Source organism: Archocentrus centrarchus, chromosome 11 (assembly GCF_007364275.1).
Source record: "Archocentrus centrarchus isolate MPI-CPG fArcCen1 chromosome 11, fArcCen1, whole genome shotgun sequence".
NCBI classification, from domain to species: Eukaryota; Metazoa; Chordata; class Actinopteri; order Cichliformes; family Cichlidae; genus Archocentrus; species Archocentrus centrarchus.
In genome coordinates, this window is record NC_044356.1 from 1059313 (window position 1) to 1082094 (window position 22782).

General features: G+C 43.1%; 1 protein-coding gene across 1 annotated transcript in view; it reads left to right on the plus strand.

Annotated features, from left to right (window-relative positions):
* Positions 1-22782, plus strand: part of LOC115788355 (zinc fingers and homeoboxes protein 2-like) — a 147286-nt gene that overhangs the window by 91682 nt on the left and 32822 nt on the right.

The following is a 22782-nucleotide window of genomic DNA, read 5'->3' on the forward strand; positions in this document are numbered from 1 at the left end:
TGTCAGTGAACTGAGAATTTTTAAACCTTTGCAGTGATGGCATGTTGGTTTCAGTTCACTGTTAGAGGGATTAAACTTGGTTTCACACTTCAGGGTAGAATCAGGTTTAGGTTTAAGCAGGGGTGGGGTTCCAAGAGGGTCCTCACAAAGATATAACTGCAGGTGTGTGTGTGTGTGTACTTGTATAGCTATCTTTCCAAGGACCAAATTTTGACTTTTATACTCTTGTAGTGAGGACGTAGTGAGTTCAGTACCATAGATCATGTGTTGCTATTTATTTCTATATTTGGTGTTTTTTATTTGTTTTCTCTGTGAACTTCATGCAAGGTAATTTTGTTGTGGTGTTTGAACGATAAAGTGAATCTGAATCTTCTGAATCTGTGGCAAATGAGGATATTATGGCCTCACATTTGCTATTTGAGGATTCAGACTCAGTTTCAGGGTTTTGGCCCAGGAGGGTCCTCACAAAGACAGAACTGCAGCAGTTATCTTTCTGAGGTCTGAGCAGAGTTAAACCTTGAAAGGGCTGTTTGGAGGTGCAGACTTAGTTTCAGGGTTAAGGTAAAATGGGTCCGTGTGGATCCTCACAAAGATAAAGCTGAACATTTTTGTGTGCACTTGTGTGGCTGTCTTTCTGAAGATGTTCAGACTGAGGACATCTGTGGAACATGCAGACAGTTTGGCCTAAACCTGGCTGTTTGAGGCTGCAGACTGGGTTACAGGACTCAGCATGGAATCAGGTTTAGGTTGGGGGAATGTAGACTGTGAGTCAAAGATGTTCTCACAAAGATAGAACTGCAAGTGTGTGTGTGTGTGTGTGTGTGTGTGTGCGCACGCGCACGTCTTCACGTGCATGCTGCTGTCCTGCTGGTTTGTACTCACGGGGGTATTTCTTCATGCTGTGTGTGTGTATTGGTTTTAATGCACGTGCACACACAGCGTGAAGTCGTGCACACACCCACCAGCGCCGTGACAGCAGCAGTGTGTGTTTGTGTGTCGGCACAGCTCATACCAGCACAGGTACTGTGTGAGTGTGTGTGTTTCTGTGTGTGTAGTACAGCGCAGTAGAGCAGAGTGGCGGGTCTAATGCGATTACGTCCCTTGTCTCCGTGCAGAACTGATAAGGTATTAGAGGGCGGGCCGTGATGAGATTTAAATTAATTCAGCCTCCATTCAAATTCACCATGAGATGAGCTGCTCCATTATTTGGCCTTCCAGCCCAACACTTCTCCTCCTTTCATCCCTTCTTCCTTGTCCCTCATCTCCTCCCTTCCTCCTCTTTTCTCTCGTGACAAATCTCCTTCCTTCGCTTTAACCCCTACCTCCTTCCATCTCTTTCTCCTTTCTCCTTCCACCTTAACTTCTTTCCCCCTTTTCTCTCACACTTTCCTTTGTTTCTTCTTTCTCGTTAAACTCAATCATCTCCTTCCTCCCTTCTCTCACTTGATATCCACTCTTTTTCCTCCCATCTTCCTCCCATCCCCTTCCTACTCCTTCTTTTCCATCCTGTCATCTTCTTCGTTTGCCTTCAACTGTCCTTCTCTTTTAGTCTTCTTTCCCGTTTTTCCCTCTTCCTTTCTATTTATTATGTTTGTTTGGATTATCTGCTCCTGCTTTTTCCTGCTTTCATTTGTTTTTCCAATATCAAAATTCATCCCTCTTACCTTCCTTCTTTCCCACCTCTTCATTTATTTTTCCCATTTCTTTTTTCCTTTCTCCTCCTTTAAGTCGTTCTCCATCTCTGACTCTTCTTCTCCTTTTCCTCACCTCCTTCCTTATTTTTTTCTTTGCAGTGGCATCCTTTCCTCCATAAACTACATTTTCTTCCTTTCCTCACTTCCAACCTTCCAACCTACCTTCCTCCCTTTCTTCCATCCTTCCCTTCATTCCCATTTCATTCCCTTTTCTCTTCTTTTCTATTTGTCGTTTCCATTTGGATTCCTTTCCTGCTTTTCATTTCCAAATCCTCCCTTACTTTCCTCCTTTCTCTCCCCCTTTTCCTCTTCATTTATTTTTCCTGCATCCCATTTCTTTTCCTCAGCTGTATCATTTAGGATGTTTCTCTTACGTCTGTGAATCACCTCCTTCGTTTCTTCTCTCCCTTCCTATTTTCCTCGCTAATCCCCTTTTCTGCCTTCCTTTCCTTACTTTCTGCCTTCATCTGTCCTCTTTCCATCCTTTATTTCATGCTTATTTCATTCTTCCTTGCCCTCCTTGCCTCCTCCTCAATGTGGGAAGGAGGAGGTCCATTTTCCCACCTACCTTCTCTTCTCTTCCCTCCTTCCTATCTATCTATCCTTATTTTATGTCTTGTTGCACTCTTTGCTAAACCCTTTTCAACTTCCCTCCTATCTTTACTTTCCACCTGGATCACGTCTTCATTCCTACTTTCCTACCTTCTTCCCTTCTTTTCTTTCCTCCTCCCTACCTCCATCCTTATTTCATTCTTCCTTGCCTTCCTCTTTCATTCCTAATTTCCTCACTAAACCTTTTCCTTTGTTCCTTATGACATTACTACGCCATGTCCTCTTGCTTTCCACCCTTTCTTCCATCCTTCCCTCCATCATCCCTACTTGCACTCTTCTTTTCCTAATGTTCCCACTAAATCCACAGCACTAAATTATTTCTTCATGCCTAACTCATGTCCTCCGTGCTTCATTCCTCTATCCTTCCTCCTATCTTCATTTCCCTCTTAAAATCCTCTTCACACTGTACCTCCTTTCTATTCTCTCCTCTCACCTAAACATCTTCTCCTTCATCCGCTCGTTCCTGATTCCTTCATCCTCCTCCTCTACCCAGAAACCCTCACCATTAACCCCCTACCTAACCACCCACCCACCCTCCTCTTCCTCCTTGCTCCTTTCTTTCCCTCCTTCCATTGGTGTAGCTCTTCTTAAACAAAACATTTAACCAAATGGAGTAAAGCTTAGCCTATTAGAGTGAGCGGCTTAACATTTGTGTGTGTGTGAGCATCCCTGCGTGCTTCCCATTGCTTGTGCATGCATATTAATGCGCACGTGTGTGTGTGTGTGTGTGTGTGTGTGTGTGTGTGTGTGTGTGTGTGATTAAACCCAGCCACCGTTCAGGGCCGTCCTCTGCTGTGTGCACCCTGCCGCTCTCGGCCAAAATTACACAAACCGCTCGGTAAATAAAGTCGGTCGCTGAGTCTCAGTGGCAGCCTGAATGTTAGAAGATACTCAGCAGGTCATTGTACGGAAGATTTTTGTGGTGCTTCAGAGAAAATTTCAAACTGTTTCATTTGAAATGTGACTCGTGATGATCCACCTTTTGTTTTTTGTTTTTGCGCCGCGGTCAGAGGTGATGGGGCCTGGAGGGGGACGGAGACTGAGTTCAGCTTCTCGCTCAAGGACACTCGGCGTGAGTTTAGCAGCCATAAAACCTTTGACCCTCCAACATCAGCGTGACTGGCAGCGCTTATTCTCCTCTCACAATGAGATTTTTCCCCCAATTTCTGCTTAATTCAGAGCCACAGACAGGGAGGGATTGGCTGCGACAATTAGTAAATGGCTCGATTTGCATATTCCTAATCACTTTATTTTGATTAAAATAGCTGCAGAGCTCGCGCGAGGAAACCCTCTCAAACCTCCAACCCCGAGCGGCTGGAGCGCCAGCATCCGTGCAGCAGAAACCTGAACGAGCTCATCAGCGCAAACACCTGGAAGTCAAACATTTCCAGAGCAGGTTAACGCTCTCATTATGGAGCAGAAGAACACCGGGTACTGCTGCTGCTTTTCCTCACACACAAAAACAAACTGTACTCTCAGTGAATATTAACCTCATTAACCCGAACCCCGCCGACCTGTCGCCAGGAGACTCCACAAATGCACTTTAATTGTGTTTCACTTTTTGTCAGGATGTCAGAGAAATCTGCAGACATGATGGACGACTGGAAAAAATGTTCCATTTGGTGCAGACGTTTTTGAAAAAGAAAAAGAAAACACAGTGTTCTCTGTTTAAATATTTCACTTCATTTAGATTCAGCCATGTTTAGAAAGCAGACAGATAATAACAAGTGACTTTAAGTGTGCTGTTTACCAGCAATTTGATTTTTTTTTTAGGCATTTTCAATTTGCCCATAAAAAATTCAAGAGGAAAGAGTGGAAACTGAAAATATGACTCTTTTTTTTAAAGCTTGGCTTTGGTGGAAAAGTTGGAGCATCTGTTAAAAACAAAATGTAACCATCATCAGTCATCATGTGAAGGTATAAATATTAGCTGGCTGTTACTGTCTTCATCTCTTGAGTATGTCTGAGTGTTTGTGTGCCATTATAGCAAAATGAGGAGCCCCCTCCCCTTTAGTGTACCACAGAGACAGTCTTTGACAGTCTGAATGTGAGCGTACGTCACAGCAGTGAGAGACGCACTCGAGTAACGTCACAGGTGTGTATTTTATATCAAAATGAGTGTGAAGTTGTGTGTGATCTTTGTAGGCACCGTGAGGTCTCTCAGACTTTGCTTTTTGAAGCTTCTGCATCAGTGTTTTGACTTTGTTTATTGGAACCAGAAGTGACCATATTTGGATGAGAGGGCAGGCTGTACAGGTGCGTCGCACAGGCACAGTGGCCCGATGATAATGCCGTTAACCTCACATTAAGCCACACTGTTGGTCAGAGCTTTTTCTTCTTTCGGGGTCACCACAGCAAATCATCTGCCTCCATCGCACCCTATCCCCAACGCCTCACCCAAAACCTCTGCACATCCCCCTTCACTGCATCCATGAACCTTCCCTGTGGTCTCCCTCTCGTCCTCCTGCCTGGCAGCTCCATATTGTCTGATACATTCATCCTGTTAAAAAATTTTTCCAAAAGACACCAACAGCACAAACCCAGAAGTCCAGTTCAGTGACTCCAGTTAGCTGAGGTAAAGCTAGCAGCTACAGTCACTTGCATCAGCATCCAGCTGTCACTCAAAGAGGCCATGCCCCTAATAATGCAAACCTTAAGCCTAAAATTTGTCCATGTCGGTGTTGCTGGCATGGACAGGTGGTCCACAGTAATGTAAATTCACTGTGGGCGAGTCCACACGGTCAGAGAAACAGGCAGACACACAGACGTCTGCACGGACCCTCGTGCTAACCGTCTGATGATGAAATTTACATCACTGGGACCCGAGTGGACTTACGGACACGGGAAGTAGATTTCCTGCTTAACCAGTAACCAAGTGGACAAGTTATATAAAAATTTTTCCCCACATGCAGTTTGCTTTTTGTTTTGTTTTGTTTTGTTGTTTGTGTCGGGCTGTAAACATGCTCATTTCTGCTGTAAAGTTGGACATCTAACATGGGAGCGTACGGGTACTGACTCACTGCAGGAGCCGGCCTCAAGCGGCCATTAGAGGTGGTTCAGTGTTGGCTTCATTTTTCAGCCCTGGAGGTTGAAATTAGTGGAAACAGTCTTCTTTGCAGCAGGGGTTCAATTTCCAAACTGGTAAAGGATCCAAATCCGCTCAAAATGTAATTTCAAGTTTTAACTGCATTCTTGACAGTGTATTTGTCTCCCTTTGAAACCCATGATCTCCTCCGTGACTTATCGCCACATCTGCTGTTCACTGTGATTTTGATAAAAAGCAACTTTTTTGTTTTGATCAAAGCTTCTTCATCACTTAAAGATCCGTTAAATAGATGTTCTGAGGCTCTGAGTCACAGTTATGTGATCGTTATCAAACTCTTATCGGTGATTAAAAGCTGCAGAGCACTTTTGCATTTATATGCACTATAAAGGTGCCTGTAATTGGCACAGAGACGTTAATCAGAAATCAGAAGTGAAGAGGTAATACACAGGGGTGACAAACAGAAAACAACAACATTATGTTTGTCAGATGAGGTGCTGGACCACCACGAAGCCTTATTCACACAGGGTGTGGGACCCTGAATGCATCAGCGCAGCCATTAAAAAATATGACTTTTATTCGAGAACAGGCCAGAAGGTGAGTTTTCAAAGCCACCTGCTTAGGAAATGAAGTCATGCGTATTGATCACCTGCCTTCTGCAGATGTGTTAGGAGTAAAAAGCTCAGATTGGCCCTTTAATGACCCTGTAGGTGTTCCCTGCTGAGCTGCCTCAGGTTTTATGTAGTCAGCTGTTGCATTTGGTTAGCTTTTTAGGCGATCACCATCACAGGGTTTTTGGACTCTGGTTCTAATTTGGAGGAGTAGGGTTTGGTCATAATGACGTGTTTGGAGAAATTAAGAACAGAGGTCCAGCTGTGTACTAAGATGTTTCTAAAGAACAGCCTAAAACTAAAACGGTGTGTTCGAGAACTTAAAGCAAGATGTGGTAAAACTGAAGTAATGCTCAGCTTTTAAGGAAAAAAAAAAAGTCTTCTGCTTCTTGGACAAAGCATGATTTAAAGCGTCTTAACTGATACTTGTTTCTTCATGTAAAGCAAACGATTACAGCCAGTGTTGGAGGTTTGGGGACGCTGCCCATCCATCAGCATTACTGTAAATGTGCCAGTGTTAGCCAAATGGCTAATTTTGAATGGTTGCGAACAGTTGGCCAGATGTTAAATTAGCCATTAAAGCAACAATAAAACAACAACATTCACAGAAGAAAGCAAATAAAACAGCATGCAGTAAACGAATAAGACACTGCTGAGCATAAAATCCCATTACATTACAGACTGATAGGTAAAGATGGAAGGGACACAAACTGACAAACAAAGTTTAAATCAAAACCTTCTAAACAAAAGCTTGAAATAGTTTTTTGTGAAACTTTGTGAAGTGCGCCTCATGGCCTTCCTCTTTGTGAGTCGGCTTGACTCAGCTCTGAGAGCAGCAACATTCACCGCATCTCGATAACAAGGACACAGGCATATATAGACATATTAACTCTAGCTGGCTTTTCATTTATGCCGTTGCATGAATAACATTGTTTGGGCGAGGTGAATTTTCTACATTTCTCCACAGACGTACCCTAAAACATCATCGGATTTTCACACAAGGCCTAAAAGTAAAAAGAGAGCGAGAGAGAGTGAAAGCAGCTAAATAGACTAAATGAAAATATTTTGCTTCTATTTACTGAGAAAATGTATCCAATATTGCATGTCGGTGAGAAGAAAAAGGACCTGAACCTTTCAGTGTCTGGTTTGAAACTGAGCATTTTCATTTACCGTATTTTTCGGAATATACGTCGCTCCGGAGTATAGGTCGCACCAGCCAAAAAATGCATAATAAAGAAGAAAAAAACATATATAGGTCGCACTGGACTATAAGTCGCACTTTTTTTGGGGGGGGGGGGGGGTTGATAGAATCCGAGACGCAGAGCACAAATTCCATCTTGAACGGCAATTAAAAATAATAATGGATTAAAGAACAGGACGAACACGGTTACGCCTACGTTATGCTAACGTAGCACATTCAGCTACATGACGCACAACGAACACGTGTTCGGTATTGTAACGTTGTAAACACACTTCCAAAGTCGGCGATATTCACAACAAAGGTCGTCTTTATTAACAGAAAAACGGCTGCTGTAGGCCACAGCCACGCCAACCACAACTACAACAGCGGAACAGCAACACACACACAGGCAAGCTCTCGGTCTTTTTCTCTCTCTCCATGCTGCCTTCACGAACCTCCCGAACAGTCCGATATCCCACAACATCAACACGCTCTCTAACTAAGAGAATCGCTACAGTATGTTAACGTAACATTAAGTTATTCAGATAACCATAGCATAAAGAACATACTAACAAGTTAACCAAACCATCAATCCATTGAATTCTTCATCCTCGGTGTCACTTCTAAACAATTCCGTACACTCCGTAGACGAAGCGCCGCTTCCTCTTCTGTGTCGCGTTAGTCAGACTCGTCGTCAGCTGCAGTTCCAATTATTACAGCCTTTCTGAATCCCAACAGGATGGTTTGTCACTGAAGCCCATGTTTTCTTGATCCATCCAATGACTTCCAGGAAAGTTGGGTGGCGCATTCTCCCAGTTGCCGTTAAGCTGTGCTCTCCATCCACCATCCACTGCGCCCACAGGTTACGCAAGACTGCCTTAAAGCTGCAGTTCACGGAGATGTCAAGTGGCTGGAGTATTTTGGTTCATGTGTTATAAATGTCACATATACGTCGCTCCGGAGTATAGGTCGCACCCCCAGCCAAACTATGAAAAAAAGTGCGACTTATACTCCGGAAAATACGGTAAGTGTTGATCAGAAACTTGAAAAGATACCAGATGTTGGTGGGGGGGCTCCTCACATGAACTCCATGTGGAAGTCCTTCCACAGTGTTTCTGCTGGATCAAGATGTTGGCTCAGTCATTCCAAAGCCATCCATCCATTTTCTGCTACTTATCCGGGTCCAGGTCTCTGAAGCAGCAGTCTAAGCAGGGATACCCAGATCTCCATCTCACTGGTCTCCTCCTCCGGCTCATCTGCAAGTACACAGAGGCGTTCCCAGCCAGCCGAGAGCCATAATCTCTCCAGTTTGTCCTTGGCTTTCCCCGGGAGCCTCTTCCTGTTTGGACGCACCCAAAAGAACTTAACCTACAAGACATCCAGGAGGCATCCAAGGCAGAATCCTGAACCGCTAGTAGTGGTTATACTCTGATACAGCTCATTAATGTAACACTGGCTTTAGATCAGTACTGTCAGATGAACCCAACATATACAGTGCCTTGCGAAAGTATTCGGCCCCCTTGAACTTTTCAACCTTTTGCCACATTTCAGGCTTCAAACATAAAGATATAAAATTTTAATTTTTTGTGAAGAATCAACAACAAGTGGGACACAATCGTGAAGTGGAACGAAATTTATTGGATGTGTCAAACTGTTTTAACAAATAAACTGAAAAGTGGGGCGTGCAATATTATTCGGCCCCCTTGCGTTAATCCTTTGTAGCGCCACCTTTTGCTGCAATTACAGCTGCAAGTCTCTTGGGGTATGTTTCTATCAGTTTTGGACATCGAGAGACTGAAATTCTTGCCCGTTCTTCCTTGCAAAACAGCTCGAGCTCAGTGAGGTTGGATGGAGAGCGTTTGTGAACAGCAGTCTTCAGCTCTTTCCACAGATTCTCGATTGGATTCAGGTCTGGACTTTGACTTGGCCGTTCCAACACCTGGATACGGTTATTTGTGAACCGTTCCATTGTAGATTTGGCTTTATGTTTAAGATCATTGTCTTGTTGGAAGATAAATCTCAGTCCCAGTCTCAGGTCTCTTGCAGACTCCAACAGGCTTTCTTCCAGAATGGTCCTGTATTTGGCCCCATCCATCTTCCCATCAATTCTGACCATCTTCCCTGTCCCTGCTGACGAAAAGCAGGCCCAAACCATGATGCTGCCACCACCATGTTTGACAGTGGGGACGGTGTGTTCAGGGTGATGAGCTGTGTTGCTTTTACGCCAAACATATCGTTTTGCATTGTGGCCAAACAGTTCGATTTTGGTTTCATCTGACCAGAGCACCTTCTTCCACATGTTTGGTGTGTCTCCCAGGTGGCTTGTGGCAAACTTTAAACGAGACTTTTTGTGGATTGAGAAATGGCTTTCTTGTTGCCACTCTTCCATATAGGCCAGATTTGTGCAGTGTACGACTGATTGTTGTCCTATGGACAGACCCTCCCACCTCAGCTGTAGATCTCTGCAGTTCATCCAGAGTGATCATGGGCCTCTTGGCTGCATCTCTGATCAGTCTTCTCCTTGTTTGAGATGAACGTTTAGAGGGACGGCCGGGTCTTGGTAGATTTGCAGTGGTCTGATACTCCTTCCATTTCAATATGATTGCTTGCACAGTGCTCCTTGAGATGTTTAAAGCTTGGGAAATCTTTTTGTATCCAAATCCGGCTCTGAACTTCTCCACAACAGTATCTCGGACCTGCCTGGTGTGTTCCTTGGTCTTCATGATGCTCTCTGCGCTTTGAACAGAACCCTGAGACTATCACAGAGCAGGTGCATTTATACGGAGACTTGATTACACACAGGTGGATTCTATTTATTATCATCAGTCATTTGGGACAACACTGGATCATTCAGAGATCCTCACTGAACTTCTGGAGTGAGTTTGCTGCACTGAAAGTAAAGGGGCTGAATAATATTGCACGCCCCACTTTTCAGTTTTTTATTTGTTAAAAAAGTTTGACACATCCAATAAATTTCATTCCACTTCACGATTGTGTCCCACTTGTTGATTCTTCACAAAAAATTTAAATTTTATATCTTTATGTTTGAAGCCTGAAATGTGGCAAAAGGTTGAAAAGTTCAAGGGGCCCGAATACTTTCATAAGGCACTGTATGTGCTGCACTGGGACGGGAAAAAGTGTGATTGGTACATCCTTACTGAAGATCAGACTTTGGTCCCTGGTTTTTAACTTAAGTCGGGGCTTCAGAGATTCACAAGGAGACCACTTTCAAATGTGTAAATACCCCCCCACACCACCCCACCCCCGGGCTTCTTTCTCACAATCATGGAACTTTTTGGTTGTGTGTTTATGATCTGTTTGTTGAAGAAATGCTCTGCAGAGGAAGTTTTTAAAGAGCATACCTGCAGATAATGGAGTTTAGAGGCGATTTTATTCACGATGGCACTGAGCCGACGTCCTGATTTATAAACAGCAGGATTTGAAGGTTAGAGAAAGTTGCTCGTCGGGCTGCAGCTCGTCAGTCCTGTTGCTGTTCCCTCTTGTTATCAGATGCAGGTGTTTGTTATGAGCAGGAGGAGCTGCCCCGTAGATTAAAATGTAATGGGGATAAAACGAAGTGAAAAAGAGCAAACGTGTGTGTGCTCTGTCACTGACCTCATGTTTCTCAATTTGTCTTCTCATTCGCCTGCTCCTCCCTGTTTCCCTCAGCCCACCTCCTCCTCCTCCTCCTCCTCTCCACCTCTGTCTCCTAATCGCTCTCTTCTCTGCAGTTCTTTCTTCCTCCTCCCTTGGTCCCAACTCCCACCTTAAAATCAAAATAAGATCCATCGAGGTGCAGCTCAGTGCACAAGTGATTATTTATTTGCCTTTCATTTTCTTTATTTAACTTTGATTTCCCCTGGTTAGTTGTTTGGGATTGAGTGGGGAGCAGAAAGCGGCTCTTCCAGGGAGCACTAAAGTATATGGGCATCCCTTCTTGCTTAAGAGCCCTTCAGCAAGGCACCAACTACCTACCTTGACCTCTGACCTCTCTGTGCAACATAAGGGTTTCCAGAAGGAGATTTTTCTCCTGTCTTTGGTTGTTTTTGAGAAAAGGATTAGAAGCAGTGGCATATTTGGCTCCAAGCTGAGCAGGTTTTTTTTTTTTTTTTTTTTAATAATAATAAGACTCCAAAATAAAAAATAATATCAGGGAGAAAGAATAGATGAGGGAGACTGGCGGATAGAGCTTTTTCAGAAATCAATGCAATCAGAGCATCGGCAATATCCGATTGATTCATACACGAATAAACAATATTCAGAATATTTCAGCATGGAAAAATCCTAATATTACCATGGAAACAGAGCTTAGGCAGACTGCAGAAGCCAAACAGTAAACAAGATAAGGTGTGTGCGTGCCTCGGCATCCCGGCTAATCTCGGGCACGCATCTCTCTCAGGTTTCTCATAAGTGAGATAAGAGCTTGTCCAAGTTATTGCCAACCAGATAATATGTTTACATGCAGCCAATCAAATGTGAAATACCTGAATATCGCAGGTAATAATTGGATATTGTCGTGTGAGTTAAAATGGGAGAGAGTGACTCACAGTCTGCAACCTGTTGAGAAACAAATTTGACAATGAGGATCGGCTTTTTTGTCTGATTTTTTTTTTTTTTTTAATGAGGTTTTTATCTGCAGCTTAGGGCGCTATCCGTGCTGACCAGGACTGCCTGGCTGAAGTAATTTATGTCTTTTTGGCTAAATAAAGGTTAAAGAGAGTTGAGACATAAATTTTTCCAGTCACATCCTCAAACTCTGCTGCTGGTTGTTTTTTTTTCCTGAAAGGTGACGTGTTGTACTGTTTTCCAGCTCCGTATTTTTATTCTTGGAATCTCGCAGAGTAGCTTTGTATGATTCATAGTTCAAGATAATCCTCGTTGAATACAAGTTCAACAAGACTAGGAATGCCAGTTGAGATCGTAAACATCCGCATTGGCTTCCAGGATTTCCGAATGGGAGTATACTGTAAGTGTGGTCAGCCTGTTTTATTCTTCAGTAAATGGATTTTCCAGTTGGAAAATCGTTGTTTTCTTCGGGCTCTGCTGAAACATTTCGCCCTGGCTTTCATTATGACATTATGACCACCCGCCTAATATTGTGTTGGTCCCTGTTTGCTGACCCATGGACTCCACTGGACCCCTGAAGGTGTGCTGTAGTTTCTGCATCAAGATGTTAGCAGCGGGTCCTTTAAGTCCTGTAAGGTGGGCCTCCACGGATCGGACTCGTTTGTCCAGCACATCGCACAGATGCTCGATCGGATTGAAACCAGAGTCAATAGCAGAATAAGCTGTTTGGCATGGGTGCAACCCACATACACAACTCTGCTGCCCTGCCTTACAAACGTGGCACCATTTAAAGGGAAATTAACAGGCTTTCCAGCGGTGTAAGATTTATCGCCCAGAAGCATTAAAGAAATAACGGACCAAAAACAAGCTTCCTTATTTTCTGTGCTAAGTTTACAAACTCGACTGATTTGAAATGTTTTTGTACTTAAAAACAAAAGAAAAAAGCAAATCTGTAGAGAAAATGTTTTTAGTTTTTGTCCATTTTAATATTTAAAAAAAAAACACTAACACTGAAACTAATAAGATCTAAACATAAATGAAACATTTTCAATCAGCTTAAAAAATTAAATCCAATCCAGAAACTAAATAATAAAACCTCAAAACTAATGAAAAATGCAAAAATATAATAATGGTGATTTACTTTTCTCCAAATATTATTCTTCAGTACTGAAGTTCAATATAAAACTAACAAAATTTTCATCTGAATATTGAACATTTGGCACCTTTATTTTATTCTGGCAACATTTTGTGCAAAATTATAAACTCAAAGTATTGCTCCAGTTTCACAACCGAAATCACTTTTCTCGCGTGGCGGTGAGCGAACGGGGACAGAGAAATCCGGATGAACTTGGCTGTACAGGAACGTTTCTTAAATATGACTGACAGGCGATAAATGCTTACAGCGACTGATTGGTTAAAGCAAATGAACTCTTCACAATGAGGCGAAAATTAAAGAGCAAATCAATTTGATTAGCAGAATAATTCAGAACTTTTAGTGACTGCAGAAAAGGTTAAAAGGACAGAAAGAAGTTTAACTTTTACAATCGTGAAGCATCGCCTGCTCTGATGTTTAGAACTAAAATAAACAGTTTGAGGCACTGATGAGGAAATTTATCTAAATCTGTGGAAAAGGTTGAAGTTCCTCCTGAAGGAAACTTCAGATCCTTTCAGAGGCAAACAGAACATCTCGATCCACCTCAGTGTTATTTTTTTATTGTTTAAAGTTTAAATAAATTCCAGATGAGCACATCTGTGAAGTAAAAGGATGCACTTTATTTATTACAAACAACACAAGTGAAAAAGGATTTTATTTTATCCCTGAAGTCTGATTGCAGCCCTGCTTGGTTGGCCTGCTGCTGCTTTTCTGCAGTTGTGTGTTTTGCGGACTTTTTTATTTTCTTGAATATTTAGACGTGTGTGTTCTGTGTGTGTGTGTGTGTGTGTGTTATCTTAAAATCAGTCCAAATTAATCTCGGTTGTGATCAGGTTTAAAATTGGAACTAAAACATCAAAACTTCTCTGGTTATCCCAATGATTCCCATCTTGTTCCTTCTCTTCATCCATAAGCAGGCTGGCCATGACCCGCCTGAGATCCAGACCCACAGCGCTGTAAAAGCAGCCATAAAAGACGGGGTGGAAATGGAGAAATGTGCAGGAATAAATCTGCTCAAAGCACTGTGACTGATAAAAGTTTATTAGAAGTGCTTTTGTGGAGTCTGGAATCCTGAGCGGGGCTCCCTCCACGCCTGGCTCCAGAAATTTTTCTTGGCAGACCGTAAAGGCCCTCTGAGGCAGCGTTAGAGTCCGTGTGACAGTAAAACCCTCCACAGAAACCAATACTAATGGAATTCTCTTCAGCGAGGTGTCCCATCCCGCCCATTCAGAGGAAGAGGAGGAAGCCCCTCCATCCCCCACCCACCGCCAAAGAATGCAGCACACCCCCAGCAGTGCCTTTATACTCAGAAGTGCCATCGCTGGACGGTTATTTTCATTTACATTTGTATTTCAGGCGGAGCGACACACAATGAGAGAGGTGGCAGATGAAGAGCGGATTCCTCGAATAGCAGCAGAACGAGTACACAGCAGGAAGGAAGCAGTCAGTGATATCACGGTAATCTCAGCGTGAGCGAGTCAGAGGGAAGTCCTGCACGAAAAAAAGAACCAACAAGAGGCAGATGGATGGTTTTAGATGGTGATGGAAAACCACACTGACTAACACAGAGGAGCCCAGAAAATGCTCAGTAATTTTGAAACCTTTCCACTCAACAAAAAAACAACTTGTGGTCCTGAATTAAGCCTCCTGGGGGAGAGCTTGTTATGATGTGGCCATAGGTTTGTGAGCACTGTGCCCACATGTCACTGTTGAATGTGCGTCCTAAAACTGTGCTGTCACAGGGCTCAGTGTGGGAGTGTTTGTGATTACAGGAAATCTTGACTTCTGCTGCCTTGGAGACATCGTGCACGGCTCGTCGCTCCCCGATCAACGGGCACGTGTGTCTTCGGGACGGAGGCACTAGCTATCGATCTCCAAGAAAAGAATGTAAACAGACAATGGCAGCTTAAGCAGTGCATTTGATACTGGCGCTCAGATCCACATCATTCTTTTCACTTTCTCGTGTTGTGCAACAGCAGTCCTCTCTTCATACTGCGTGAGAAATGTTAGAGAGAAGACCTCAACAGCCGGATTGTCCTGCGTGAGCAGCATTTGGAGATGTTCGCATGTTTGAGGTCCCGTCCCTTTAAAAAGGGGCATCCATCTGCTGTGAGCCGCTGTAGGGTCAGGAGAAAACGGAGGAGAGAGGGAAAAGCTGATCCATGCTCAGTGCATCATGGGAAGACTTTCAGCAGCCCTGGGTCTGCAGGAGCAGAACTGAGGGATCCTTCGGGGTCATCTGATCCAGCCCTAACTATAAGCTTTATCACAAAGGAAAGTCTGAAGTCTAATCTTGAAAGTGGAGACTGTGTCCTGAACTCCCAGGAGAGGAGCCTGATAGAGATCACTGAATTCAGAAAGATAGCATCAGGTAGCACCTCCTCACATGGGCTAGCTCATCAGTGAAGGAGAAAATAATCTTAGGCCTCGAGTAGTGCAGTTTGGGAAATAAACTCTACATTTTTGCTTAGATATTTGACTTACACTGACAATAAACAACCTCTTTTATGGATGCCGTGATACCGTGTCAGTGGCAGTAATTCAAAATTAACCCGTGTGTCCAGAAGCTTTGAAAATTACTGCGCCGTTTTTGTGGTGATTATTTTTTCACGGGAGTCTTAAAGGCAGTCTATAAGGGCTTACATCTGACCTTTTAACCTGCGATACCCATCCAGCACAGATTGTGTGATTTGCTTCACAGCAGATGGGGCTGAGGTCAGACGGCCTTTCAGGTTCTTTTGGACCAAACCAGGAACTGAACGTGCTCCGTCCATTTTCTCTTCTTTGAACTTAAACTCTAGACCTCGACCGGTATCGGCCACCCACACCAAAAGTATATGGACACAGCATGTCTCTGTTGCAGAGGTTACTGAGTCACTACAGGGCCTGCTAACTTAACCATTTTCAGCAGAACGGATTATTGTTGGTCTTAATTTAAAAAAAAAAAAAATCCTTTTTTCGGGCATTCATGCAGTGGGCAAAACCTTTTCTATTTGTGCTCCCCACAGATTTCCCAGCATGCCGCTCTCTGAAGATGCTGGCACAGTTTTTGACATTGGCACAATTTTGAAGAAAGTAGTAACCACAGAAGAGACAGTTTGCAATTAAAACAAAACTTTGCCGGTGTCCTTAAAAAGGAGATTTCTTTCTGTCCTTTCAAAGTTCTTCAAAGTGTCAGGAGCCCTCCTCACTGCCTTCAACAAGAAGCTTTAACCTTACAGGCAAATAAAGCAGAACGAGCAGGAACCCACGCGTTTATGTGCCTTACAGTTAGGACTCGGGGAATAGGATCTCCCCGGCCAATAAAGCGTGCCTCAGCTCTCACTTTATATTTAGTGTTTGCTTTGTGTGGTTTGAAGTGTGCAGCATGAATAATGAGGAAATTCTGTTTGTGCAATAAGACGTCGAGGTGACAGTTAACAGTCATGATTATTGGTTTCAAATGTCACAAGAACTCAATATTGTGACAGTGTGAACTCCACACCGACAGCATTTAAAACAACACACACCAGTGCTTTACAAGTCTAAATGGACTGTGCAGCCCTGTGTAGATTCACTGCTCGCTCCCATGACTGTTATATAATGAAAGGAGGTTAAACGCCTCAAGAATATTCCTATTCATCAGAACAAACCAGGGGCTGCCTATGGGCAAGCTTATCCTATTAAAGACGGTCCCAAAATAAAATTACTTTTTTTTTCTTTTTTTTTTTTTTTAATAGAAAGCCCTTTCACTAAATCCCCATAAAGGATTTAACTTGCCAAATCAGCCATTTGGTGGAACCTTTTATCCAAAGCGCCTTACAGGAGAGTGAGTGCATACGTGTATAATAATGGTTGGCCTGGCTGAGTCGGATCCACACTTTATAGAGCCTGCTGAAAATGGGAAATCTATGTGGCCTTATTCATGCTTTATGGTCTCACCTGTTACAGTGTGTATCGCAGTCACGGTGGAGTCTGCATTCAGACGCTTCGGCGAGGGGCTTTTAGCCAAAGCCACGTTGGGTGTTTGGACCCAGCAGTGACAGAGGGTATCAGCTAATGCTAACTGCTTTGGTTAGCAGTCTGCATCATTAAACTGTACAAGTGCAACACACAGACACACACTTAGACCTGCTAATTAGTGATAAGCAACAGAAAATACTAGAAAAACTCCCATCAGCGGAGATGAGGCCTGATTGGCTCCAGCCGCCTGTGTTGGCACACCTGTCAATCACAGTGGCATCGCCGCTAAGTCCACTGGATGTGTTATAAAAAAAATAATATTTCTCAGATGCTGTTAATAAAATAAAAGCACCTGTGCAGCTGCGATGAAGCTCAGGACTGAGGATGACCAGTTTTAACTGTTTCACTGCCAAACTGTGTCACAGCTCACCTGTCAGAGGTGGACAAAGGTCCTCTCTCTGTGTCGGTAAGAATTTATTGGTTAGCCGTAAACAATTATTGTTATATCATATATCACAAATGGAAGCAACCGTGTCACTTTGGGGACTCTGAAGATCCTGCTGCTGCAGGTACCTTCATGAAGCTGCAGGTATCTGATGAACGGGGAGCAAACACAGCTGGAAGCAGAAAACTAAACTTGAGCTCCAGTTAACGCCTCATTAAATTACCAGTGTTATGAATAACCTCTTACAGGCGGGCCTGTAGGTGTTTCTGCTCGTTTGGTGATGATGATGGATTAGTGTGGCCGCTCCACTCAGCAAACGTTTCAGCATTAAATAACCATCAGCTGTCCGTCTTTTCTTGACATCTGATCTTCATTAAAACTGGACTAACGGTACCGTTCTTGGACTTTGTAGCAAGAGAATAAAATTAAACATACGAACATCCTTGATTGTGAGAAGAGAAAGTACAGTATAGAAAAAATAACCCTGTGAGGGCAGCTCACCTGACCTCTCCGTGACCCGGTTTATGACATCAGGAGGCAGAGGCAACACTTGTGACGGTCTGTCATGTAAAGTTCACCGTGCAAAAAATGAGGCACATAGATAAATGTAAATGTAAAGTTGTTTATATTTAACAAAGTGGCTGCAGTGGTAGTCGTCTGAAACGCGAGGACGTGCGGCTCTTTGTTCACAGCCATTGTGTTCATTTTTAACCAAAGACCAAACCATAACCAAAGACAAACATGTTCAGTTCCTTCAGTGCAACATGATATTTCTCACTTCGTGAGAGACGGTCTGATTAGACCTCTGTTCTGCTTGGAAATGTCACCACCTGGCCACCTACGGTTCAGCTTCTGCTGTCACGCTGCGACCAGTTTCAGCCGTGTTTCCTGGGTTCTCCGTGAACCCTTGAGAGTCATAAACATCGAATCTTTCCTGTCATAACGTTTCACAGGCCATGAAGGCAGCTCTGTGACACAGTGAATCAATAGGCCTGCCTCCTTAAAACTTTTCTCCTCCTTTAATGCATTCTCTTGGTTTTCCTGTCGGGGGCGTCTGCGGTTAAATGAGTCGAAGCCGTAAGGCGGTGGCGCCGCGGCTGTTAGCATGGACAGACTGCAGTGACCTATATACGAGTGAATATAAGTCTGTGTCGGAGCGCTGAGTCTCCCAGGCTTATAGCAGCTCATGGCTGGATGGAGACGGCGCCGTGTTAGCTGAGGACACGCACACACGTGAAGACACACACATCCACATATGGAGACATTCATGCACGCATACACTCGGAAATATGTACACGTGATGCGAGGACACGGGAGGAGAAACCAGACATTAAATAGGACTCAGACACACACAAGATTAAAACCTATAGACAGAGAGCACACACACACACTCTCACACACACACACACACACACACACACACACACGATGAGGACAGATTTTAAAAGGATAAACTTGAACACACACACACACAGATGCTAATTAAACACACACACTCAGATGTACACAGAGCGACTGTCTCATGCATGTTTTATTGACCCGGCTCGCTCCCTTTCTACACCTCCTCTGTCTCGCCTCCTCTCATCACTCTCTTCTTCTCTATATACCTCTGTAAACCTCTCTTTTCATCTCCTGCACTCTCCCTTTAATCTTCCTCTTCCTCTCCTGTTTTTTCCTCTCCCTGCCTGTTTCACCTCCTTTTCTCCTCCTCTGACCTCTCGGAGCAGAACAGATCAGCCTGACAGGCTGGCCAAAGGAGAAGAAGAAGAAGACTCCTGTAAATTTACTTCCTCGCTTCCTTATCTCCTCATCTCCTTTCTCTTTTCCCCTGCTCCATCTTTTCCTCCTATTCCTCTCTATCCGTTGCCCCCTCTTGACCTCCTCTCAACACCTTCTCCTCCTTCTTCTTGTCGCCTCCTCCTGACCTCTCTGCTCACTCCTGTTTTCTCTCTCTCCTCCTCCCTCCTGACCTCCCTCCTCTTCACCACCCCACTCCTCTTCCACCCTTCCTGCTCTCCGCCTTATTAGCACCTGAGCGTGCAGGCCTGGTTAATATTCGGCGGCGAGGCGCTGCGACGGCAGAAGGGCACCTCGCCGTCTCTCTCTCACTCTCCCTCTCTCTTGCGCTGCTGTTGCTATGGTAACGCCATGGAAATGAAGCACCGCGCTCTCTGTCTCTCTCCTAATTTTTTTGCCCCCCCCCCCTCTCCACCCCTACCTGCTTCCCCTCTTCCTCCCCCTTCACTTTGTAATGAGTCACTGCATCCATTAAATTTTAGGATGGAAGGACGATGGGGCGCTCACGAGGGCAAAGCGGCGCGCTCGGAGGCAGAAAACTCAAATTTGAGGCATTAAAAAAAGTTTTTATTTTAAATGAAATAAGTGTGTGTAAAAATGTATAGTCATTGTGAGCCTTAATTATTTATCTGAGGCTCAGATGGATGTTTGCGATCAGTCCAAGGATAGTTATTTTATTGTTGGGTTATTTATTTATTTTCCTCCTGACAGAGTTCATCAAAGTGTGTGTGCATGTGTGTGTGTGGGGGGGCGGTTTCAGGGGGTGTTTGGACAGAGGCCTTGGCCTTGATGAAGTTCTTTAAAGCTGCTAATTGTATTTCATTCATATTTCATGGTCATGGGGGGGCAGACAGTTTGCTGAGGGAGAATTGATAGAATGTCAGGTGTGTGTGTGTGCGTGTGTGTATGCATGCATGTGCCCATGCTGCATTACTAACCCATGTCCATGTGAAGCCAGTGGGTATTTGTGTGACTTTGTGTGTGTCTGCGTCCAGTCTGACAGCCGGAGGTCACAAGGATTTCGTATGTGTGTGAATCAGCATATTTGTTTGGCTCTTCATAGATATTCATACTGTGTGTGTGTGTGTGTGTGAGAGAGAGAGAGCAGGTGTGTGTGGTAACAGATCTGCCATTTTACCAAAAACAACGCTCATTAAAACTCAAGTTTTCCAACGTTTCCCTTCAGCTGAGTGGTGTCGCGCTTGTTGCTGATCTTGACCTCTGACCTGTGTGTGTGTGTGTGTGTGTGTGTGTGTGTGTGTGTGTGTGTGTGTGTGTGTGTGAGTGAGGCAGGAATATGAACATGCATTTTTACTCTATAATATTCTCAGCGTGCAGTGATAAGACAGGGCGTCGCACTCTTTTTAGTGTCTACTTTTATTTATTTAAATGTCAGCAGAATCGGAGCTGAAATGAAAGCTAATGTGAGAGTGGAATTAAAATCACATCCAGGCTTCATAAAACTGCCGAGGCAACAGATTTATAATATCAGATTTACTCTTGTTTATATTTATATTAGATACGTCCAATCCTGAGGGTCGCTATGTGGGTCGATCTGGGCACATTTTAATGGATCGGTATCGGCTAAAATAAAGCCCATGATAATCTGATCCTTTCTTTGCTGCAGCTCCTCTCTGTGATGGCTCTTCACTGCAGCATTTCACTGCATAAGAGGGGGAAATGACACTTAATTAATGGCAAGATTTTTCTAAATTTCTCATTTTCCTTCTCGTTTTAGCTGCTGCTGATCATCACGTACGCCTGTTTTTCTGTTTTGTTTTTTATGACAAACACATCAGCTGTCCCTAATTAGCAGTGATTCCATAAGTTAAGCTGATGGCAGACCAAAGGAAAGGCTGGCTGTGGTCGCGTTTGTGTTTGCAGAGGATTGTTTGTGGGGTAAAAGAAGCGTCATTTTTACTGCTGTAACACCACAAAGTCTCTGTGGTCTCAACAACTCTGACAGACTGACGCTGAAAGCAGCTTTTCCTACTATAATTAATCATTTAAGACTCGTATTTTTAAGTATACCAGTATTTGAGGGGGATACACTGTAAATCAAGAAATTAGGTAGGAATTTTTTTCCAGAAATTCTGCTCATTTATAGTGTTTCTGTGATTTTTTTTTTTTTTTGGAATGAAACAAATAGTTCAGGCTTGTGTGAATTAATACAGTTGTATTGCATGACAAGTGGCAGCACAAGAGTTTAGTCTTTGCTCTGTGTTGAATGCGTGTTTTAGAAAGTGGTGAAACAAGTATCCTTATCTGAAGTAACAATATAAAAGTTTTAGCATTGTGCAATCACGTTTCACTGTAATGAAATAAAAATGTTTATTATTAGACTTCAGAAGTGTTGTATTTGTATGTATACTTGTGAAAAATCTAACCATTGAAATAACGGGACAAGGAAGAATTTCTGTTAAATGGCGTAAACCAGATCATTAAAGTCAAATATTCCCACAGTGAGCTCTGTGTAGAAAAAAATCTTCAAGGTGAATCAATAAAACTTACTGGTTACTGTTTGACTTTTTAAGTGATTCTCCATTCAAAGTGACCTGCATTCACATCATTTTTAAGGAATTCAATGGTGTTTAGTGTCCGGCTCCTTTCACTAAAATGTAAAAGTTTACTTGCTGAGGCAACAGCGTCCCTCAGACAGAGAATTAACTTCAGTGAATGTTATCAAAGAGCAGATTGATATTAAAAAAGATGCACGTGTTTTGTTTTTTCTCACCCAACAAAGCCCGTGAAGCTGGAACCAGATCAGCAGTGAACTGAAGAATACATTTAACCTGAATTAAAAACATGCCTACAGCTCAGGCAGCATAATTCAAGTACCAGACGAGGTTTTTGTTTCCATCCTGGTCATCATAGAGCTGCACACTGTAAATACACACCTCACATTTTACTGAATCCTCAGAGGAAGATCTGCTTCACTGTGTTTTACAAATTCAGATATTTTTGGAGTGACACATCACACATGTCCACAAATATTTGATCAAGACAAAGTTTTTTTGTCATTTTGCCTCTGAACACCAGCAGACATAAATACAGCTGTGAGTTGAAAGCACATCTGGATTGTTTGAGTTAAAATCCACTGTGATGTGAGGCAGAAGTACAAAAAAAACTTCACTGTATCTTAAAATAAATTCCACTCAAACCAAATTGGTTTCGATTTGGTTTCTACCCAGACGGACACAGTAATAATAAAAATGGACAGACACGAATTAACCTCAGTTTTTCTAATTGCCAAAAAGATAATAACATTGTTGTGGCAGAGAAAAAAGAACCTCACAGAGCAAATGTGATGCTGAGTAAGACAAATGATGTCAAACCTTCCACTAGAAATAATAACTTAAATATTGAAGGACAAACAAGGCATGATTGAAAAGGTTTATAACAACTATTCCATTTTTTTAAATTCTCAAACCTTTTGAATTGTTTTCTGACCAGATTCTTATTCTGTATTTTTCTTTTTGTGTCTTACTTTAAGTTGATTTATTCTTCAGTAATTGTTTTAGGTTTTTTTACTGCGTAAATTGTTTGCATTTATTAAGAAGTTGTGCAAAAGAACAAGAATTATCCTCATTGCTGAAAGGTGTTTCCTTACTGCAGGTATCTGTCTAAGAGCAGTTACATTAAGTGACTGCAAAGGCCTCGATGTTGTGAAGTCAGGGAGAAAAGTTGGCAGCTGATTAAAAAGTTAGATTATTGATGGCGAGATGAATAGATTGATTGA